This window comes from Enhydra lutris, unplaced genomic scaffold, assembly GCF_002288905.1.
Source record: "Enhydra lutris kenyoni isolate GAN:26980312 unplaced genomic scaffold, ASM228890v2 scaffoldscaffold15, whole genome shotgun sequence".
Classification (NCBI taxonomy): Eukaryota; Metazoa; Chordata; class Mammalia; order Carnivora; family Mustelidae; genus Enhydra; species Enhydra lutris.
In genome coordinates, this window is record NW_019154099.1 from 21,228,632 (window position 1) to 21,251,114 (window position 22,483).

General features: G+C 33.8%; 1 pseudogene; it reads right to left on the reverse strand.

Moving 5' to 3' along the window:
* Positions 1-2,650: 2,650 nt before the first annotated feature.
* LOC111147171 lies at positions 2,651-3,516 on the reverse strand (annotated as a pseudogene).
* Between the last annotated feature and the right edge of the window lie 18,967 nt (positions 3,517-22,483).

The window sequence follows — 22,483 nt, forward strand, 5'->3', positions numbered from 1 at the left end:
TGTACTTTTATGTTCCATAATACATATACCCCATGGTTTAAATTCATTCAGTGGTTAACCTAATAGAAATCATAAAATGTATAGCAATATTATTTTACTTATGAGTAAATTCAAAGCATAAAAAGAACTTAGTAACTCTGTTTAAAATTATCTCTAATAGGAGACTAGCACAATTGTCATTGGTATGTCAGTAGCCAAGCATATTTTTCAGGAACCTCCAGCTTCAAAAATATTCATTCTTTTTTTTCAACCTCTGTGTCAATATAATTCCGAATTTCTCTCTTCTTTTCTCCCTTTTCCCCTCTCATTTTTTCTCATGTGAGTTAGACACTGGTATATGTCTTATTGAAATAAAATTGTCACTTCATCACTATTACATAATACTCACATAGCTTTAGTAAAACTAGAAAACTTCTTGTTCTTTTTAGAAAATGTGGATAATATTGTGGACCACTTTTTTTTTTTTTTAAATGTTTCCCCTTCCCTGTTAAAGAGTTGGTACATCCAGTGAATCTTTGAACTTAAGCATCTAGTAAGGGTGAAATCTATGGCAGAGGAAGTTTTTGAACTTGGCCGTTGGGATAGCACTCAAGTTGATTTTGATCCAGCCTCTGCATCATAGGAGACTGATTTGAATCAATAGAAAAATCATGTTGAAGATGCAGAAACATTAAGAAATTTAATACATATTACTGAAAACATAATTTTAGGAAAAATTACATTATGAGTGATATTGTCTCTGGACTCATACATATTTTATTCAATAATATGCAGATGGTAATCTTTTATAAAAGGGTTTTTAGACTTGAGGAGCCACAATTAAGCTATCTTCTGATATAAATTTCTAACTCAGTGACATAATGACCAAAGAACAAAAACCACATAATACTATTTGAAACAATAAATCAAGCTAATATTCTCAAATCAATATTGGTATTAAACATAACTTTATATTAAACATACGTTTTCAAAGCAACTAAGTGGTTTTCCACAAACTGAAAGAGACTATTATTCTGACATTAGCTTACTTATTTTAAGAATGAATAAGATCTAATAACTATGAATTCTAAACTAACCCACATCTTATTATGGCACAGATATTTTTCTATACTTTCTGGAAGATTAGGACACATTTAAATCAAACTGTAAACATATATTTTCTGCCCTTGTTATTTATCTTCAATAACTTTAATAAGCCCATGAATGGTATATCAAAACTTCTTCAAAAGCCATTTTTATATTTTTTCTAGAAAGTTTTTATTTTTCTGTCATGAATAATTGCTTTTTGTGGTTATTCCAAATGATTTTATAAATTTCATAATTTTTATGCCTAACTTGTATCCATGAAATAACAAGGATATAATCCCCATCCAAAAAACAAAAACATTGGCATACTGAAAGGCTCTGTTCATACTGATTATGTTCAAGACTAAAACTACATACTGTCACATTAATTAGATGGTGGTTTAGTAAAATTTTTATAGATTTTTAATGATTTATGGCTTTCCATGATGTTTTCTTAGGCAAAATCCCACCAAATTACAGCTTTGCAAAAGTTGTAGTACTGCTTTAGTAGGACAGTATTTTCATCTTAAAACCCAAATCAGGCTGAATGTGCTTTTCTTTTTGAAGCTAAAATTTATGCTTTATAGTGCTTTTAAGACACTGATATCCAAGTGTCCCTTTTACCTTTAATCAAAAGTAATTATAGTCTTATTGAAAAGTAAATTATATATCAAATAATGAAACTTCAAGTTGTAGTAAAAGTGAAAAAAACAAAGGTAAAAGAAAAAAACTTGTCTTTTTGATTAAGGGTTTTCTGAACAGGATTTGTATTTAATCAGAATGACTAAAGACCCTTTTTTGATGATGAGCACAAAAGAAGCAAATGGAATCATTAGATCCCACGTTTTCTGTCATCTACTTTTATTGCAACTTCAACTAGGTATAGTGTGTTGATGTGAAATACTTTTGAAGCACATAATCTTTAAAAAAAAAATGGAACCTATACAAAACCCACATACTGCTAGATTGGGTTTGAAATGATTGGTGTGGTGGGATGTCTGGGAGGCTCAGTCGGTTAAGCATCTGCCTTCAGCTCAGGGCACGATATCAGGGTCCTGGGATGGAGTCCTGCACCCAACTCCTCTCTCTGCCTACAGCTCACGCGTGCTCTCTCTCTCTCTCTCTCTAAAAATAAGTAAAGAAAAACCTATTTAAAAAAAAAAAAAAAAAGAAGAAGAAGAAGTAGGGTGCCTGGATGGCTCAGTGGGTTAAAGCCTCTGCTTCAGCTCAGGTCATGGTCCCAGGGTCCTGGGATTGAGCCCCACATCGGGCTCTCTGCTCTGCGGGGAGCCTGCTTCTTCCTCTCTCTCTCTGCCTGCCTCTCTGCCTACTTGTGATCTCTCTCTCTCAAATAAATAAATAAAATCTTAAAAAAAATTAAAAAAAAAGAAGTAGTTAGTGTGGAATATTTTTTTTTTTAATCTTCTTTTCTGGTCAGCATAAATATCCTTTAATTTCTATCTCCAGTAGGATTTCATTTTGAGGTTTAACATGTATGAAGCCAGTCTAAAGTTTTGCAATTTAGTAATTCTGCATGCTAAGTCATTTAAGATGAAAATTAAAATAGGAAGTTTATGGAAGAAAATTAATTTTCTTCTTCTATAACGTCTGAATCTTTGCCCCCTTCATCATCTTCTGCTTGTTGATCCTTTCTTAGTGGAGGGGTGGATAACTGACCTGTTCCAGATACACACTTAGCTGACAGTGATCTTTGAAAGGGCCACTTCGAATTTACTTTTACCATTTGCAAACCAGATGAAGAATTTGGTGGATAGAGAGAATTTTGGAAAACCTCTAAATCCTCTTCATCAATCTTTTGTATGTTTTGATATGCAACAGTGTAGACCTTCAATGCTTTGTCAAAAAATAGCATTTCGGTAATGATAAATTCTGAAAATACAGTCTTTATATCCTTTATTTTCCGCTTTTCAAAATTGTCAGTATTTTCCTCCAGAAGACGAGTTGTTCAGGGAGCATCCACTGCAACTTTCTGCAATTCGGTTTCCGCATGCAAAATAGTATGTCGAACATCAGGGTTTCGCTGACGTTTTCTTCCCGAGCTGTTTAGTTTCTCGGTTCCTTACTGTTAATGTCGCTTTGAGGTCATCTCCTTTCGTTTTTACAACAGCTCCATAAGCTTTCAAAGGGTCAACCCCTTCCTCTTCAGATCTTTCAATCTCAGCTTGTCCATAATCTTGCAGTTTGGCAAACTCATCACACTTCTCGGGGCCCTGCTTTAAATTTGGGGATGCTGTAGAGGCACACACGCTGATTTCATTCACCAGGAGGTCTGCTTCGTCTCGCAGCCCGGCAGTCTTCCGCACAGAAGCAGCGAAGATTTGGCACCGCTCTCCACCATGCTTCACATTTGTGACAGGATCTTGCAGTTGTCTGGCTGGCTGGAGCAGACTGGCTTTCCAAGCTTCGCCTGGGCATCTTGCCTTGAGATCCACCGGGACGCTAGGCTGGGACCTCCCACCCACCTGGGCATGCACTGGGAGGAAGAAGGAGGGGTGCCCGCGAACCACCACTTCCTGAGACCCCCTTTTTATATGCTTTATTTTCTAATTGTTTCTTATTTTGTTGTAGTAAAAAATAAAATACATCATACGAAATTTATCATCCTAACCACTTTTCAGTGTGGAGTATGATGGCATAGCTATATGCACTGGTTGTGCAACAGATCTCTACCTTTTTCAGCTTGCAAAGCAAGCTCTAAACCCCTTGAACAGCTCCTCTTTCTTCCTCTCCCTCACCTCTGGAAACCACGATTCTACTCAGTTTTAAGCATTTGACTGCTTTTAGGTATCTCATGTAAGAGAAGTCGTGCAGTATTTGTCTTTTTCGTGACTGGCTTATTTCACTTAGTATGATATCCTTCAAGTTTCATGTAGTAGCAGGGATTTCCTCAACAGCATTTAGAATGTCATAATTACTTTGATGTGTTTGTTCAGAAGTTATTTAAGCAATTCAGAATGAATTTTTTTTCACATTTTAAAGCAAAGAAACTTCTTTGTACATGACAGCTAAAGAGAACACACATTATATAAAGCTGATACCAATGATCATTTAAGTATAATTTTATGCACAATTTTATTTGGTAATTTTTTAAATGAGTATTTTTTTAAAATTAGTTACTAAAATTAGTTTAATACTATGACACTGCATGCTATGAATTCAATTTTTCATTTGAGTTCTGCCCGCTGTTGTGTGCACAGGTAGAGCAGATGTTCTCAAACTTTTATTTGAGTGCAGGCCACATGTATTATAATGACACAGTTGATTGAATGGTAAAGAATAAAATCATTTCCTTCCTAAAAGTGAAATATTTATAGAAAATGGTTGCATTATATAAAAACAATGTCTGCTAAAGGTATATTACGATACATACAAATAATTGAATTCAAAAATATCCCCTGTGCTTAAAACAGTAATAAATTTTTTTTTAAAGATTTTATTTATTTATTTGACAGAGAGATCACAAGTAGATGGAGAGGCAGGCAGAGAGAGAGAGAGAGAGAGAGAGGGAAGCAGGCTCCCTGCTGAGCAGGGAGCCCGATGCGGGACTCGACCCCAGGACCCTGAGATCATGACCTGAGCTGAAGGCAGCGGCTTAACCCACTGAGCCACCCAGGCGCCCAAAACAGTAATAAATATTTAATAAAACTATAGAGAGCTGGTGCTTAGTCATTTGTAGCGAACAAAAGAGACCGATCTCAAACTAAGTCTTGTTTCTAGACAGACTGGATAGCACTACTAGTCCTTTTTTTAAAGAATAAGAAACTTACAGGAAGGTACTAGTTTTTAAAGAGAATAATAACTTCAGTTTGGAAAGTCTTGGGTTACAGAGCTCGCTGGGTGTTCCAAGTAGAAATGTTCAACTAAAGTTATATGTACGGAACCAGATTTTGGAGAATTCTGAACTTAGAGATATTGATTTGGGAGTTAATACAATATAAGGGAAAAAACTACATAATGAGAATAGAATAGAATCCAGTTGTCAATGGGATGAGCCTAGTTCTTAATCCCAGCTAATTTATAATCTAGTCAAGAATAATCAAGAATTAACTATGTATTTTAAAAAAACAAGTGAACCCAAATTTTGCTTGAGTTCTGTGAAGCCTCTGTGGAAACTTGCTTAAAACAGTTATCTTATAGGATAAACTGAAAGTGAAATTTAGTCAAACTTTTCACGATAGCTCAAGTTATTTTCGTAAATACAACTGTACTTAAAATAATTTGTGTTTCCCCACTATGTACAGAATATTTAAAAGATGAGCATGAAATATTTTATGGAGATGTCACTCATATATTATGTATCTCCCTATATTATAAACATTTATTTTATTTTTATTTTTTTGCCTTCACAAATTGTGTGAGATATTTGAGCTCAAGGACAAAATTTTATTCCTAAGGGCTAAGTGTCATTGATTTTATTTATAGTGATACTTCTATTTGAAACCCTAAAAAAAATTGAAATTGTGACTGACATCCAAGAAATGTTTACTGACTTAGAAATTGACCTAAAAATGAACCTCTACTAATATGTGTTTGCCAGGCCTATTGTTCCCTGCTCCCCCCCAACCAACATACTACTAATGTTGCTGGTCTCCCAAATTATGAGCAATCATGATTTCTCCATCTGATAAGTTTTCCCTGTTGTGAAATTTCTTGCTGACCTGCAAGGACTACAGAGTTTACTCAGATAGAGCATATTTTAGTTGATTATTGTGTTTGTATGTATGCAAGTGTGCTCCGAATTAAGATTCATCTAGGACCGGAAAAATGATCTCATTTAATGTAACCATCTCCTCACAGACTTGTGAATTTCAATTCCTTTGTCCTTGTTTTTTCTAGTCTTTCTAGTTTGAAATAGTATTCTTTTTTTTTCTATTTTAAGATTTTATTTATTTATTTGACAAAGAGATAGAGAGAGCCCAAGTAGGCAGAAGGGCAGGCAGAGGGAGAGGGAGAAGCAGGCTCTTCACTGAGCATGGATCCCAATGTGGGGCTCAATCCCAAGACCCTGGGATCATGACCTGAGCCAAAGGCAGTCACTTAACCGACTGAGCCACCCAGAACCCCCTGAGATAGTATTCTTAATAGAAAATATAAAAGCACATTTGAAGATGACTGTTTTTATTCTTTCTATAACATCTTTAGTTGGTTTGTCCCAACAATCAATGCTCTTACACTTCTATTTCTTCCTCTTCTTCTTCCCCTTCCTCCCCGCTCCATCCTTTTACCCCTCCCCCTCCCTCTCCTTCTCCTTTTCTTCCCCCTCTTCCACTCCCTCTTCCTGCTCCTCCCCATTCTTCTGCTTTTTCTTTTCTTTTCTTTTTTTTTAAGATTTTATTTATTTATTTGACAGAGAGAGAGAGTGAGATCACAAGCAGGCAGAGAGGCAGGCAGAGAGAGAGGAGGAAGCAGGCTCCCTGCTGAGCAGAGTTTCCGATGAGGGGGCTCGATCCCAGGACCCTGAGATCATGACCTGGGCTGAAGGCAGAGGCTTTAACCCACTGAGCCACCCAGGCGCCCCTCTTCTGCTTTTTCTTAATCTTCTCCATAACATGCTCACAAAAGAGACATTTTAAAGGATATTAGCATTTACTGCACTCCTCTGTCATTTTAAGTTCAGATTTTCTCAAATCTGTTCTTAAAGTCCAGCCTCCTAATTTGTCTTTGGTTATACATCACAAACTGCTACCTTGTACACATCTTCTTAAAACTGGGCTGGTCAGAAAATAATCTTTGTAGCTACATGAACGTCTTTAGGTTCTTCACTATCTTTTGTTTTTGTTTTACTCTTTTGTTTGCTTGTTTCTTTCTTTTTTTTTCTTTTTCTTTTTAGTAATAAGATCGAATGAATCAGAAACAATAACAGTAAAGTCCCTGTAACTTGAGGCCTAATAGCAGCCTGATCTCCAGCCAACATTTGAATCTAAGCCTGGTATTTGTGCATATTTTATCTGAGTAAAAGTTTAAATGTGCACTTTTTTTTTTTTTTCATGTGCACTTTTTAAAGCACGTATCCTTACTTTCTCATTTTGGATGATATACAGCATACTGCTTGTTAGAAGAGGTTATTTTTAAGATTTTTAGACACCTGCAATGCAATCTGCTTGAGGATTATTACAATAGCCTGATTTAAATATCAATTTGTCAGTTTGAAGAATTAGATTTCTACAGTATATCAAAATTGGCTTCTGGTTCTTAATAAGATGACAAACTAATGTGGGCTGCTGACTCCCTCTTTCCAGTGTAACCCTAGAGATGCTGTAGGTGGGGCACTGACAGAGTTGAGATACTCATAAAATTTTTGAAAAAATACTAGGGAAATGGAAGTGTCACAGAGGCAGAAAATGGCAAGCTATAGCAGTGGAGGGACCATTGTTGTCTATGGGAACCTGTGAGGTGAGACATTCTGTTATGCAAACTTTGGACTCTAACCTATATTAAGTTCCTTCTTTTCCACCCTTTCACCACTGAAAGGCAGAACAATGGAACTCCAGCTCTCAGAGGGATAGATTCAGTAAGCTGGACACTAATAATTATTTTATGAGGCAATTAAAACCAAAAGGACATTACTGAGCCTGCCCTTAACAGTCCTTCCAATGCCTATCACCATTGAATGGCACAACCAAAGGAAACATCTACATGGCTAGTACAGAGAACTCCCTGCCAGGCAGGATTCACTAATGGAAAACAAATGGGTGTAAAACACTGGATGTGAGCTTATGAGAGAAGCAGATAGAACTGAGCTGTATCACTAGCTCATCCTCCCACCCAAGCAGGATTTTACCTGGGATAATAAATTAACATGAAAGGAAAAACAAAATTCAAGAAAAACAGAAATCATCAGGGGAAAGTGGGATTTTAAGAACTGGTAAAAGAAAGATCTGCTCCATAAAATACAATGACTATGAATATATATTAAAAAGGGTAATATAATTCATTAAATGTAGTTGGAAGTTGTAGCACATGTTTCTTAAAAATTGATAGATTTGGCAGACAAAAGATAAGCAAAATTATTGAGGATTAGAGTAAATAATAATTAGCTAGAATTAATAGCTGTGTAGTTATGCCAACAATATGAATATATTTATTCTTATCATACACACTTGAAACTTGACAAAATTAAGCAAATGTCAAGTCATAATGCTACTTGAAAGGAACCTTAAATAAAGTCCAAAAGAAACAATATCATATTTCATGACCAAATATAAAATACTAGATGTCAATGAGAAAGGATAAAGTTAAAAATTAACAATCATAAAACTATGTATCTATTAAAAATAAAATGCAATTAAATAATTCTTCAGTTAAAGAGAAAAATCAGAAAGAAATTATTTAAACCTAAAAACTGAAGTTCAAATCAAGCCTGTAAACCAATATCGAGTAATTAACCTTATTTGACCCCAGAGCAGAATTTAATATCATTGAGAATTTCCTTTCTCTTGCAATGCAACTTTTTCCTTAGCTTCTGTGACAATAGTTCTATCTTTATGGCCTTTTCCTTAGGTCCCTTGCAAACTAATCCTTCTTAGTTCTCCCATGAAATATTCCAATTCCTCAAGATCAGCCTAAGACTTAATTCTCTATTTTTTCTTTTCTATATACTTAGACATACTCATGCATACACCTCCCTTTAATGATCAAATACTTACAAAATACTTCCAAGTATATATCTCTATTCTACACCTTTCTTTTGAACACCAAACCCCTATGTCCCAATTGCCTATTGACATCTGATTGGTTACTAAAGGCAGATCTGACTTTAGACTCCAAAGGATTTACCTGTGACCTTTATCTCTTAATCAGATTCTCCTCTAATGACGCTAATAACAATGTCCAATAGATCAATGTTATATTAATAAAACATTAATATATTGATATAAATGATACTAGCTTCATGTGCAGGATACTTTCTATATACTTGATGATATCCCTAACAATTTGTTTATATACTTTCATATATTCTTTTTACCATTCCATCACCTGGATTATTAATGTAATCAGATCTTAAAGACTTAAATGCTTTAGAGAGAAATTTTGTAACTTGCTCAAGGTCACATAATTAGAAAGTTGCTGAGATGAGCTATGAACCCAAGTAATCTGACTCCAGAACTCTTGCCATAATCTCTCAGCACAAATAATTGTATCCTGCCAAGTCCAGCTGAGCAATTTCTGAGTCCTGCCTATTCTACAACATTCCCTAAATATCTGTAATAGTGAAAGTACTTAAATTGTTGTAACAAGTACCTGCCTACTGTGTAATAGCTCAAACCAACTAAAACAAGTATTTCATTCAAAAAAAGATTCCAAGATGGACTTGGCTTTGGGCTTCACTATGAATTTATTGCATCTGTATTACACTGGTAAAAGGGTGGGAACATGGAGTCTACATGTTGGATTTTTTTAATTAGCTACTCCCAGAAGTGGCTCAGATCCCTTCTGCTCAAAGCCAGTGAGTTAGAACCCCTTCAATAGACAGCATACAATAGGTACCTGGGGAAAGAGTTGTCCCCGTGGTATATCATCCTTGCTCTTGTATAAAGCTACCAGCACTTTTCACATAGCTTACTTTTATCGTCTCCCAAGTAATCTCTTTGCATTTTTCTCTTGCTGTTTTCCAGTGTATTCTTTACTTTTAATGTAACCTGATCATATCATTTTATTGATAAAAACTCTTCAATCCTTTCCATTGCTTGTGAGAAGACCTCGAGTCTAGCAAGGCTTGGCCTCCACTTATATTTTCAACCTTATTATACACCATACTCTCCTTTTTCTGAGCTCCAGAGTTGCAGACTCTCTTTGATTTGCTCCATCTAACCACGACAATCTTTTTACATGCTGATCCATCTCCCTAGCATACTTTCCACCCTCCTGCCCAATTCTAACTCATTCTGTAGGACTAACAAAAACCTCAGTTCCTCAGGGAAACTTCCATAACATCCTCTTTTGGAAGCACGTCCAAAATTTTGAAGTTAGTTTCTCTCATATTCTTGCTGTATATTTAATGTTCTTCTCCTACATTTAACACTGCTTTAATTAATTCTAATAATCTAGTACATATTAACATACACATTAGACTGTTTTGGGGTGGACATATAAATATATGTTCTTTGTAAATTTCTCTGTCATACTAATGCCAGGAAGCATGATTTTTCTATGGGCCTAAATGGAGGCTATATAGGGGGTCTTTAGGAAAAGAAATACATATATATATGAAATTATTCCAAAAGGAGGACTGGACCCAGAAAATTTTAGTGGTAGTTTTTGTGGCAAGATTTTAGATTGTATGGGATATATGAAAATTATGTTTATAAGGTACATCAAGACAAAACAGATTGTTGTCAGAGTCTGGTTTAAATATTAACTTACAAATCTTTGTTAAGTTGATCACATTGTCTCAAAGAATTAGTGTGTGTGTGTGTGTGTGTGTGTGTGTGTATTTAGTACATTCTAGTTCATGTTTATAGTCTGCCAACTTCTTCAGACACTAACCAGGTGATCATCAAACATACATAAAAAGAATTGCCTTTTAAATCTCAATGAATCTTGAATCATCTTTGCTCCTCACCAGGAAATTTTGAGAGATAGTAAAGTAGTTGGGAAGAAAAATGATTCTCCCCCGCTTCATATCCAAAATCAAGAATTCATTAAACAATATCAAGCATTTATTCTGTGTCTCTTTTTGTACAAAACTTTACATTTTTACAAAATACAAGGAATATAAAGATGAAAAAAAGATAAGGCTCATGCCCTTCAGCTGAATCACTTAGCAAGCAGAATTAGAAGAAAGAATCTTCAATAGTGGGGATTTTTCTTGCGGTAAAGGTGGCAATGACAGTAGGAGAGAATCCCAAACAGCTGTTGAAGGATAAGGTGAGATAGGGAAGCCACAGGCATTTGGGCAGAAGGTACTTTTAGCACAACACAAAACAATTTCACATAGTCACGGATGTTTGGGAAGTGAGAGCAGCAGACAGACCACCCTGTGTGTGATCATCTGAGATGCATTGGCTCAATTTCAGCAAAACTGTCATGTAGCCTCAGGGACAGATCCATAAAAGAGAAAGCTGAAATTGGGCGGTAGCTTATAGCTTCTCAAATCCTGTTTGGGGAGAAAGGGAAAACGGCTTGGAAAAAGGCCATACATCAGCATGTATGAAAGGTCATCCAATATGTTTTCATCAAATTCCTAATAAAAATGATAGTGTCAACACCTGCTAAGGAAAGCAAAGACTAAATCAGTTCTCTGCACAAAATGTGTCGAACATTGGCCTTTTCAGCTTCCTCAAAGTTTGTCAAGCAGGTTGCACTACTGACCACAGGTTGGTTTATGAATATTGAGGACCAAATTCACCACATTGTTCTAGAATGGACATAAATCACCTCTTCAGCTTTCTTAAAACAAATCACTCCCTTTCTTCCATCACAACCAGTGAGAAAGAACAAAACCCATATATTTCTGCATGATGGGTATTTCTAAAAACTCTCTTTTCCAGGTCATTTTTACTAGGTTTTATTTAGTGACTGTCTCAGTGCTCTGAATCCATGGTGCAATTTCTTATTTCAATATGTGTGTATATATGCATGCATTTTGGTGTAAACAGTCACTTACCTTTTAAAAAGTTTTGAAAGCATGGTATTTTGCATTTATCCTCACAAGTTAGTTTTTTCATGTAGAAAGGTAAATCTGTTCCCTGTTATTTCCTCTTGTTCAGAGATACATCCAAGATTATCCTTTACATGAGATTTTATGTTTTCTCCTTCAAAATTATTTAGTGTGCCCAAAGATAAGTATTATTTATTATTTTTATCATTCATATAAATAACAAGCAAAAATAAAGATAAGAAGAGTTCAGATTTAATCATTCTTGATTCTTTAACTGAAATAGTATTTGGAGATTTTACAACAGTAAATACATAAGCTTAATAATCATTCTGGGTATAATTATGAATTTGAAATATTTTCTACTTTAATTTTTTCAGTTGAAAAATTTCAACTTTTAATTTCAAATTTTTGTTTTGGGAAAGTAAAAATCTGTGGTATCGTATTGCCCAATTGATAGATGTTTATATAATCAGCAAACAAAATTCTATGGGAGAAGGTGTATGTTTAATGGAGTTAGACAGCACATGGGATAATAAATAAAGCTTGGATTTCTGAGATCTGGGTGTCTATGAAACATGTAAGCAAATACTTCATAGCATGTTTATGTATTTGTCTAGAGTTCATTGGGGGAGGTTACAAATTTTTGGCAGTATTAATAGGTAGCTAGCCAAGTTCTTGAGTATGAGGAAACTGTCAAAGAGAGTTAAAAAGAGAATAAATATTAAATCTGATGATATGATCCTGGAAAACTCAAGCACACGGCCACCAATTAAAAACATGAATCATGTAGGAAGACATAATGAGATAATGTTTCTAAAGCTTTATTGCATTGTTGAATTAAATAAAAAAGAATACTCTTCTCTAAATAAGAAGACAGTCTGTATGGGACACCTGGGTGGCTCAGTGGGTTAAAGCCTCTCCCTTTGGCTCAGGTCATGATCCTAAGGTCCTGGGATCGAGCCCCATATCAGGCTGTCTGTTCAGCAGGGAGCCTGCTTCCTCCTCTCTCTCTGCCTGCCTCTCTGCCTACTTGTGATCTCTTTCTGTCAAATAAATAAATAAAATCTTAAAAAAAAAAAAAAAAAAGAAGTCTGTATTTCTTAACTCTATGACTCAAAACAGTGTATTTTTCACTTCTAGATTTTAATAAACAAGGCAGGATAAACTGTTTCAAAGATATTACACTCATCTACCCCTATATTTTGAGGAAAAGAAAGTCATATTATTGAAATAGGCCTAGAAATGGAAAGGGTGCAGATTAGCACATAACCATGCAGTTGGAGACTTTTATCTGAACCTGAAGTACACAGCTTAATTTAACAAATATTTACTAAATGTCCACTTATAATAAGTTACTATTTTAGGAGCCAAGACACATGAATGAATAAAGAAAAGCATCTCTGAACGGATAGAATCAGGATAGATTACGTAATTTGCAGGACTCAGTGCAAAATGAAAATATATAGTCTCTTGTTAAAAAAATAAATAAATAATTTCAGGGTGGAGAAAACAGAGCATTAAACTAACACAAAGCATAGGTCTCTGTAATTTCACAGGTCATTCATCTGTAAAGCCATTCCAGGGTGAAGTTAAATCCTGTGGGAGGAAATATATGATGTATAGAGTTTTAAGTGTATTCCCAATCATGTCTTAAAATCTCCTCCCTTACACCCTAGATTTAAAAGAAGAATTAAATAAACTTTTTTACTTAATATAGCTTGAAAATATCCTCTGTTGGAACATTAATTTGAATATTTCAACAAATTTCTGTAATATTAATGAAGAATAAATACTTCCATAAATATTTAAAATAGTGAAAGGTCCCATACAAAGCACATAGTAAATAAAAATGTAGTTTAAAATTCTTCAACTGCTCACAATCAGTTTTCTTATTATATTCATATTCCCAACAGTAAGGTTTTTATTGGCAACTAGATTTAATATATATGCATACAAAGTTTTGGAAGATATTATTTGATGACATACAATACAATTTCAACTTCAACAGCCAACTCACCTGCATGTCCCAACCTCAAACAAAATTAGTAATTACAAACTTTCCACTTTAGGGTCTACTTTTTGTGAGTTGGTTATCTAATGACTACATCACTGCTCAGTCATTCTGAATATGCAGTGTGACTGTAAAATATCTGCAAACATTCTAACTATAGATTGTAGAAAACTATGATATTGTCCTGTTAGTGTTTTGTTGTTGTTGTTGTTGTTGTTAATGTTTTTATGCAATAATTTTATAATGGGCTATAATTTATTTTAATGAATTTTATTTCCTGTGGTATCCTAAAGCACGTATCTTAGTTCAAATCCATATTCAAATTCTTTGTGAACATATGAAAGTTACAAATTTGTTACTCATGTTACCAATTACTCATACAGAATTACCATCAAATTATCTTTCCAATATTGACATTAATTTTTCTGCAACTATGACATCAGAAAAGGTATATATTTTAGGATTGTCTTCTCCAGCCACATAGGAAGATATATTTTCAATTTATTCTTATCATAGAAACAACTTGTTTTTAATTTATCTATATTTTCCTTTAAAAGATTCCAGAAGATTCCAGTTATATGCAGTAGAGATGTGCCATTTGAGGTTTCGGAATGGCACTTAATTTTATTTTTAATCCAATTTTCTTCTTTTAAAATAGTGACTCAACTTTTACTGGTGTTATCTCAATTCATATTTAACTTAAATTTAATATTGATTATTCTATTTGTTGCTGTCTGTGTGGTAAATTGTGTTTATTAGACATAGAACTCTGAAGATGATTGTTTTGATAAGGGCCTATATATGAAGCATATCAAATACTGATTTTTAATGTAATCTACATCCATTTTATGTTACAATAAGTTGTTTGGCTAAGTTTTCTGAGTTTAATGCCTATTTCTAGAAATATAGTGTTTCGTGATGAAAAAAATCATATGGGTATACTTATTTTCTGCAAATAACTACTTATTCAGTTCTCTTGAATGCCCAGAGTTTCTCATTTCATCTCTAATCTTGATTTTAGCAGACAGAAAAAGGAAAACTTGGAGGAATTGTTTAGGAATTGATGCCAGCAAGCTGCTAATAGGCATTGAAGTATCTTTTCCTTATGATAAATTTACAAATATCAAAAATTTGACAAAACTTCTGTGTTTCTACCGTATACAATTTGTAATCTTTATAAATTACTGGAGAAATTCATATCTCTAATTGCCAACTTTATGGCATTTTTTGCTATATACTACTCTAAGGATTAATACCTCAATATTTTAGTGACCACTTTAACTTTCAGACTCCAGCTAATTTATATAGATGTCCAATGCCTGTACTGGGTTCTAACGTCTCTCAACCGCTCAGGAACAAGAAAAGTCTACAGAAATTTTGATTCCCAACTGGAAATATCTAGATCCAGCTGCTTGCAACTTCACAAAGTATTTTCTTCCAGAGTTCGCCTGAAGCCATGGAGAAGCTGAATGCATACTAGAACTGAAAGATTTCCAAAGACGTTCTAATGACATTCCAGTTTCCAGATCTACTGTTTTTGAGGTCATGCTGAGTTTCCATCCTTGGTCCAGTGGAAATGAATTATTTATTCATTCAACTGTTGGTACATCCTTTCATTGTATATGGAATGTGTGTGTGTGTGTGTGTGTGTGTGTGTGTGTGTGTGTGTAACCACTATGTACCATCATGGGTCTCAGCAGGAAAAAGAGAGCATATCTGAAAGAGAAAATTGAAAAAAAATTTCAAAACAAATATATACAAAGGTGTGTGCAGGATATAGAGAAATAGCAGGAGATAGCATAGTATGTGGGGAGCTGCAAGACTGGGAGATTTTGTCTACATCTCGATGAAAAAAAAAGCAATGGCAGAGAGTGATTATCTGAACCAGAAGAGAGTATGTGATGTATGTGTGAGCTCTCCACTTCCCACCAGAACTTTGTCTTTTGGTGAAGGGAGGCAACAAACCCAGGAAATCCAGGACCTAGAAAGATCGTGGAGTAAATATTCAGTCCTCATAAAGCCTTTTTGCCAGTGCTTCTGGCTAGTAGCCAAACTCAACTAAAGATCTAGAGAAAAAATGTAATTATTAAGACAAAATGGATGGATTAGGTTTTAAGGATTTGAGCACCTCAAGTTGAAAGCAAAACTATCCAGAATTAGAAATTTATTTTAGAGGCACCTGGGTGGCTCAGTCGTTAAGTGTCTGCCTTCAGCTCAGCTAGGGTACTGGGATCTAGCCCTGTATCGGGCTTCCTGTTTGTCAGGGGAGTCTGCTTCTCCCTCTCCCACTCCCCCTCTTTCTGTTCCTCTCTCATTGTGTCGCTCTCTGTCAAATAAATGAATAAAATCTTAAAAAAAAAATTTATTTTATTTGACCACTAAGATTATATGACCCCTCTAAAAATAAATTAAACATGGTGTATATTTAGTGCAGTCTAAATCAAACATAATTGCTAATATGTACTTTGTGAGAATATGAAAGAAAAACTATAAAATTTCATATTTGACTTCAGTTTTTATTGGTTTAGCATATATTCATAGACATACAGATACACATACATATACATGAATCATATATCATGTATATAGGGCAGATAAACACGCATACATGTAATATATTCACTGTTATAAAACTTCATTATAAAAGAGAGGAAAACATTTTGTGAAACATTATTTTATTACTTAAAATGCTTTTAGGGGCACCTGGTTGGCTCAGTCCTTTAGTGTCTGCCTTCGGTTCAGGTCATGATCCCAGGATCCTGGGACTGAGTCCTGCATCAGGCTCTGTGCTAGGCACGAAGCTTGCTTCTCCCTCTCCTATTCCCCCTGCTTGTTTTCCCTCTCTCACTGTCTCTCTCTCTCTGCCAAATAAATAAAATCTTTAAAAAAAACAAAATAAATAAAATGCTTTTAAAAGTGGAATGAAGACAACTTCTCTAAAGGAATTGAAAGCTTTGGCTCATTGTTTACAGTTAGGAAAATCTACTGTCCAATTTCTCATTTTTTTTTTCTCTACAAGCTCTGTCCTTACATGAGATATACTGATGGTCTAACATAAAGATTTGGAACATTTAAAATATGGGTTGGCTTTATTTGTGTAATGTGAATCACCTAATATGCAAGAGATTTTGTTATTTACATTTTTTAAATAATTTCATAGAGCCATTTTTTATAAGATTGTGACCTCAAATTTGCACAGCTTTTAGGAACTATTACAATATTTATCAATAAAAAGAAACTGACCTCCAACATTTTTAAGTTATAAAAAGGTAAAGGTATGATCAAGAATATGTCACATTATATAAAATGCTTCTTCCTTAATTTTGTATGTTGAGTAAGTGTATTATCAAAAGGATATGGTCTTTAGCAATCAATCAATATCTTAGTGCTGGTGTTCTAAGACATGAAAAGCACTATCAAACAATCAAAGACTATAAAGCATTAGTTATATTTTATATATATAATATATATATATTTTTTCCTTTCTTAAAATATTGGGGAAGAGATAAAATACTATATAGCAAATATATTTTACATCTTGAATTTATGAAAATTAATGCTTATAGTTTTTTCAGAAAAAGATGAGAACATTTTCAACTATAGAGATAAGAAATTTATCATGCAAAAGGCTACATTTTGAAGAACAGGTAGGTGTTTGACAGGCAAGGAAAAAAGGAGGGCATGCCATTTCTCACAAATGCATGACACTGAAATGATAAATGGTGAAGCATGTTCGACATACGCTGATTTATACCTTCATCTAAGTACCATGATTTGTATTAAATTGTATGTTCCTCAGTCCTTCAGATCTAGTCTCATGGCATCATGTAAAAACAGTTTTTGTTGCCTTCTGTCTTAGTCTATTTGGGCTACTGTAACAGTATATCATAGGGTAGCTTATAAAAACAAATGTAGGGGTGCCTGGGTGGCTCAGTGGGTTAAACCTCTGCCTTTGGCTCCAGTCATGATCTCAGGGTCCTGGGATCGAGTCCCACATCAGGCACTCTGCTCAGCAGGGAGCCTGCTTCTGCTTCTTTGACCCTTACAGAGAAGAGAGTTGGTATTATGTATATTGTCCTATGTTATCTTTTTTCTTATTCTACAGAAATTTCTTAGACAACCACAATCTTTGTGAAAATGTTATTTTTATTATTTTTAAAAATATTTATTTATTTATTTATTTATTTATTTATTTATTTATAGAGGGTGGTGGGGAGGGGCAAAGGGAGAGGAAGAGAGAGATGTAGCCCATCATGGGGCTTGATCTTACATCCCTGAGATCATTACTGGAGCTGAAATCAAGTTGCTTAACTGACTGAACTACAGTCAGTTAAATAAAAATAATTTTAATTTTTAATGTTAATCAGTAAAATGTCTCTTGGTATTACTTAATTTCTATCTGAACTCTTCTGGACCTTCAACACTGCATAGTTAATGATAATATGTAGATAATATGAAGAAATTTATAACTCAATGTGACTAAAACTCAGTCACATTCACACCAAAGGTTATATTCCTTCCAACTCTTACTGTATCATCACCAGTCTGATTACCCAGGTCAGAAACATAAATCACTATTGGCATCTACCTCATGCCTCACCTCCATATTCAAAGCATCATACTTGTTCAAAGAGATCATACATCTTTTAATTATTGATGGTTTGATTGGCTGCTCCCTATTGGCTTTATTCTCATTCTTTCTCACTGAACAAATTCAATAGTTGTTATTTTCTTAGAGATGAGCTTTCAAGCCTTCCTACATCTTTTTCATCAACTTCTTCAAACCCAGGTTCATTTTCAAGAACATTTTTTCCATGTTTAAAATAATTTTAGTCTTGGGAAAGGGAATAGTTTACAGGGATAGTCTCATCTATACAAAATTCATTATTTGTGGAGAAAATTTTTACCAAGTTTTCCCAATTAACTGTAGAGATTGGTTTACAAGCCAAGACTCTTTCAAAGACCTCCTGTGAAACTTCTTGGTTGGAATATACATACTGGGAGATAGTGTATAAGCAATAATCAGACATGCCTTGAATGCTGTAATAACCCTGTGGTCCATGGATTCAGAGTAGTGAAAATTTTTAGAATTTGTAACTATGCTGAACAAAATAGGCCATATGTGTAAGAAAACTTTTATTGTCACACAGGGCCTCCTTTGTGATATGTTTGCTGTGTAATGCATTATGATGGGAAAACAATTTTACCTAGACCAGAAAATCCTCTTTCTTCACCCCTACTCTATAATTTAATCTGCAGATAATTAGCAATTTTCTTTTGATCATTCTTTGACTACCTAGAGGTTTTGGTAATATTGCACTGACAATATTTTTAACTTAGTGTCTTACATTTACTCTGAGTATGGAAGTCAGCCAGACACTTCTGCTCTGAGATAAATCACAGAATGGACAGTGCTTTTCAAGCAAACTTACTTCATATACCTGGAAAATATTGATATGGTCTCACTCATCAATAGACTTTTATAAATGAGACAGTTTTATATAATTGCTTTAATGTCAGCTATGTTGCTCCTTTTGCCATTTTTGTTATAGACCATGACACAACTCGTGAATCTGTTCAACCACATAAGATTCTGTTTTTAACATCAACTTCTTTGCTGACTCATGACTCTTCTCCACAACCTCCAGTATCAGATTCTCAAGCAACGTTGTTACTTTCAGCTGTATCAACAAGTGAAGAAGGGATGTTTTATCACTCATACTCTTCATCCATTTTACTAGTTACTTCACAAGTTTTTCTATCACATAATTAGGTGTTCCTTTTGGACTATGCATTTTACTATCAAATTCTATATGCATAACTTCTTGTTCACTCTTATGACAGCACGCACTGTGGTAATTGGCATATTCTGCATGCATATTATTGTTTTGCAATGTGCTCCTTTATCAAAAGACTATTATATTCTCACTTGCATTTGTTCAACACATCTTCACAATGTTTTTGAGTTCAAATATGGCTCAAGAGATATTAAAAACAAGGGCTAAATGAAAAAGCATTGAATAAACACATTGAGAACAAATACAAAATGTCAGATAACTCTCAGAGTGTGACCCTGAGTTGCCTTAGAGCTAACAATGTTTCAAATGCTCTCACTGAAACTCTGCATGCTTCTCAGAGAAAGAGCAGTTCCAAAGTTCTGCAGTTTTATTTTAAACATAGTTCAAAAATGTTTCTGTGCACATATTACATATTAGGGTTCAGGGAGTTTAATTTTTGTTTAATTTGTAAGTATTCAGCTAAAATAATTGAATTAAAATAATATATAATTGAAATGAATATATTCTATAAAACAATATTAAGAAACAAGGAGATCTCTAACATTTTGAAGAAGATGGCAGGGTTGACAGGGTATGCTTATACTTAAAATCTATACTTCCTACTTGGATATATCCAAAGGACAAAAATCAAAAATAATTTTAAATTGCATTTATTAATCTTATTGTTAGAAGTAATAATACATTATTATTTTAAATTATTATATGTATACAATATGCAAATATTATGCTCAAGTCATTAGGAGTCAAGATTTTCAGTATATGAGAAAAGAGATCAAAGTATAAAATCTAAGAATTAAAATTCAGTAGTTTCTAATTTGAATTGTAGTAGCATTAAACATATGATTTAGTTCTTCTTTTTAAAAATTATGTAATTCTAACTCTATACCTCTATGTACTGAGAAATCTTAAAAACTATAACAACCCAAAAGAAATGATAATCCCTGTGTCCCAAGAATCTCTTAAGTACCACTTTTCACTAGGAAAAAAAATTGCTAATTCTAGGTTTGGAACAGAAAATATGAAAGATGAGACATGAACAAGACTAATGGAATTTTATTAACAGAATCCAGGAGTTAGCCTAAAGTGACTCAAGTGAGGTAAAATATGAGATATTTTAGACACAAAAAACAGTTAAGATGCAATCTCTTGAAGTATAATAAATATTTCAAAAAGTGATCTATCCATAATGAAAATCAGCTACAACAAAGTCAAGTCTCATGGGTCATCATTGAGGCTGCTCAAACACCAACTAAGTACTCTGAAAAGGATAAAAGAAATTTTAAAAAAGGAAAAATGATGTCACTTCTTATTAGAATTAAAATAGGATCAGAAAAATGAGAAATAAATATTTATTTCTTCTCAATTTCCCAAAGCCTATATGTGTATGTGTATGTATGTGTGTGTGTATATATATATATATATATATATATATATATATATATATATATATATCACATTCTATGTATCACCTTTATACTTTTGTAAGAGCAATATAAAGATCTTACATTTTTCAATTTATTAGCCATTATGGACCCTTATCTCTGTCTCTGTATAATAAAATTGTGGTAAGTAACATCTAAATTTAGGTCATCTATCAAGCAATATAAGTCACTATTTTGTAAGTCACTGGATTAATAAATAAATAGTAAATTTTAAAATAAATGAATATTTTATGGAATAGAATGAATGTTAAATAATTACATCATAAAAACATATATTTAATATTTTTCTTAAGAGATCCAAAACTGAAATGCAGTACGCCTCTTGGCTCCCATGATCTTTGATGCTCTGAAGTCCAAGATTCTTTATGAAATTTTATTTTATTATTTTATTTTCTTAAGGTTTTATTTATTTATTTGAGAGAGAGAGAGAGTGCAAGTGCATGCATGGGAGGAGGGGCAGATGGAAAAGCAGGCTCCCCACCGAACAGGGAACCTGATGTGGGGCTCAAACCCAGGACCCTGGGATCATGACCTGAGTCGAAGGTCGATGCTTGGCCAACTTTGCCACCCAGGTGCCCCTCTTTATGAAATTTTAACCAGAGACTAGTTTTCATTTTAAATGTGAGTTGCCTCAAACTATTTTTACCTACATCAAGGAAATGGTGTGCTCTCTCCGGAATTGTACCCAGTTTGGAAACTACATTTCATTATTAGAAATAATTTAATATTAATCTCTTTCTCTTGTTCTTAGAATGAGTGTTTCTAATCAAATAATGGTATTTATGACAAAGATATGAGAATACAACACTGGAAAAAGAAAAATAAGCAAAGCGGTATAAATCTTAGATATTTTAATTAACATAGATGGTTTAAGATGTGTAGGATGGTTTGAATTCAGGTGCCTAGATATAACACAAGTGGAGTAAGAAGATATATATTATTTTCCAGTATCAGAATAGAATAGAATGTATACAATATTGATTCAAAAATAATGTTCAAATATTATATTTGTCACTGGGAATACAATAGTTCATAAGATATGCACATATGATCCCTGTCCATAAAGACCATCAAACATATTTCTGTGTGGAAAGTCCAAGGGCAAACACCAACACTTTACTCTCTGTTTCCATGAGTTCAACTTTTTTTTTTTTTCATTTTAGATTCAACTTATGAGTGAGATTGTACAATGGTGGTTGCCATGTCTACGGAATGAGGAAAATGTATAAATGTTGGTCAAAGCATGAAAACTTCCAGTTATATGATGAATAAAGTATGGGGATCCAATGTACAGCTTGGTGCCTGTAGTGAATAACATTATATTGTATACTTGAAATTTGCTTAAAGAACCAATCTTAAGTGTTCTTATCACACACACAAAAACGCAACTATGTTAGGTGTTAATTCAATTTGAAAATCTTTTCAGAATGTATCTATTTATCAAATCATCATGTTGCAAACTTGATATATATAATTTTATGTTTTAATCATACTTCAATAAAGCTAAGGGAAAGTCATAAATTGAAAAAAGAGGAAAAGAGAGAGA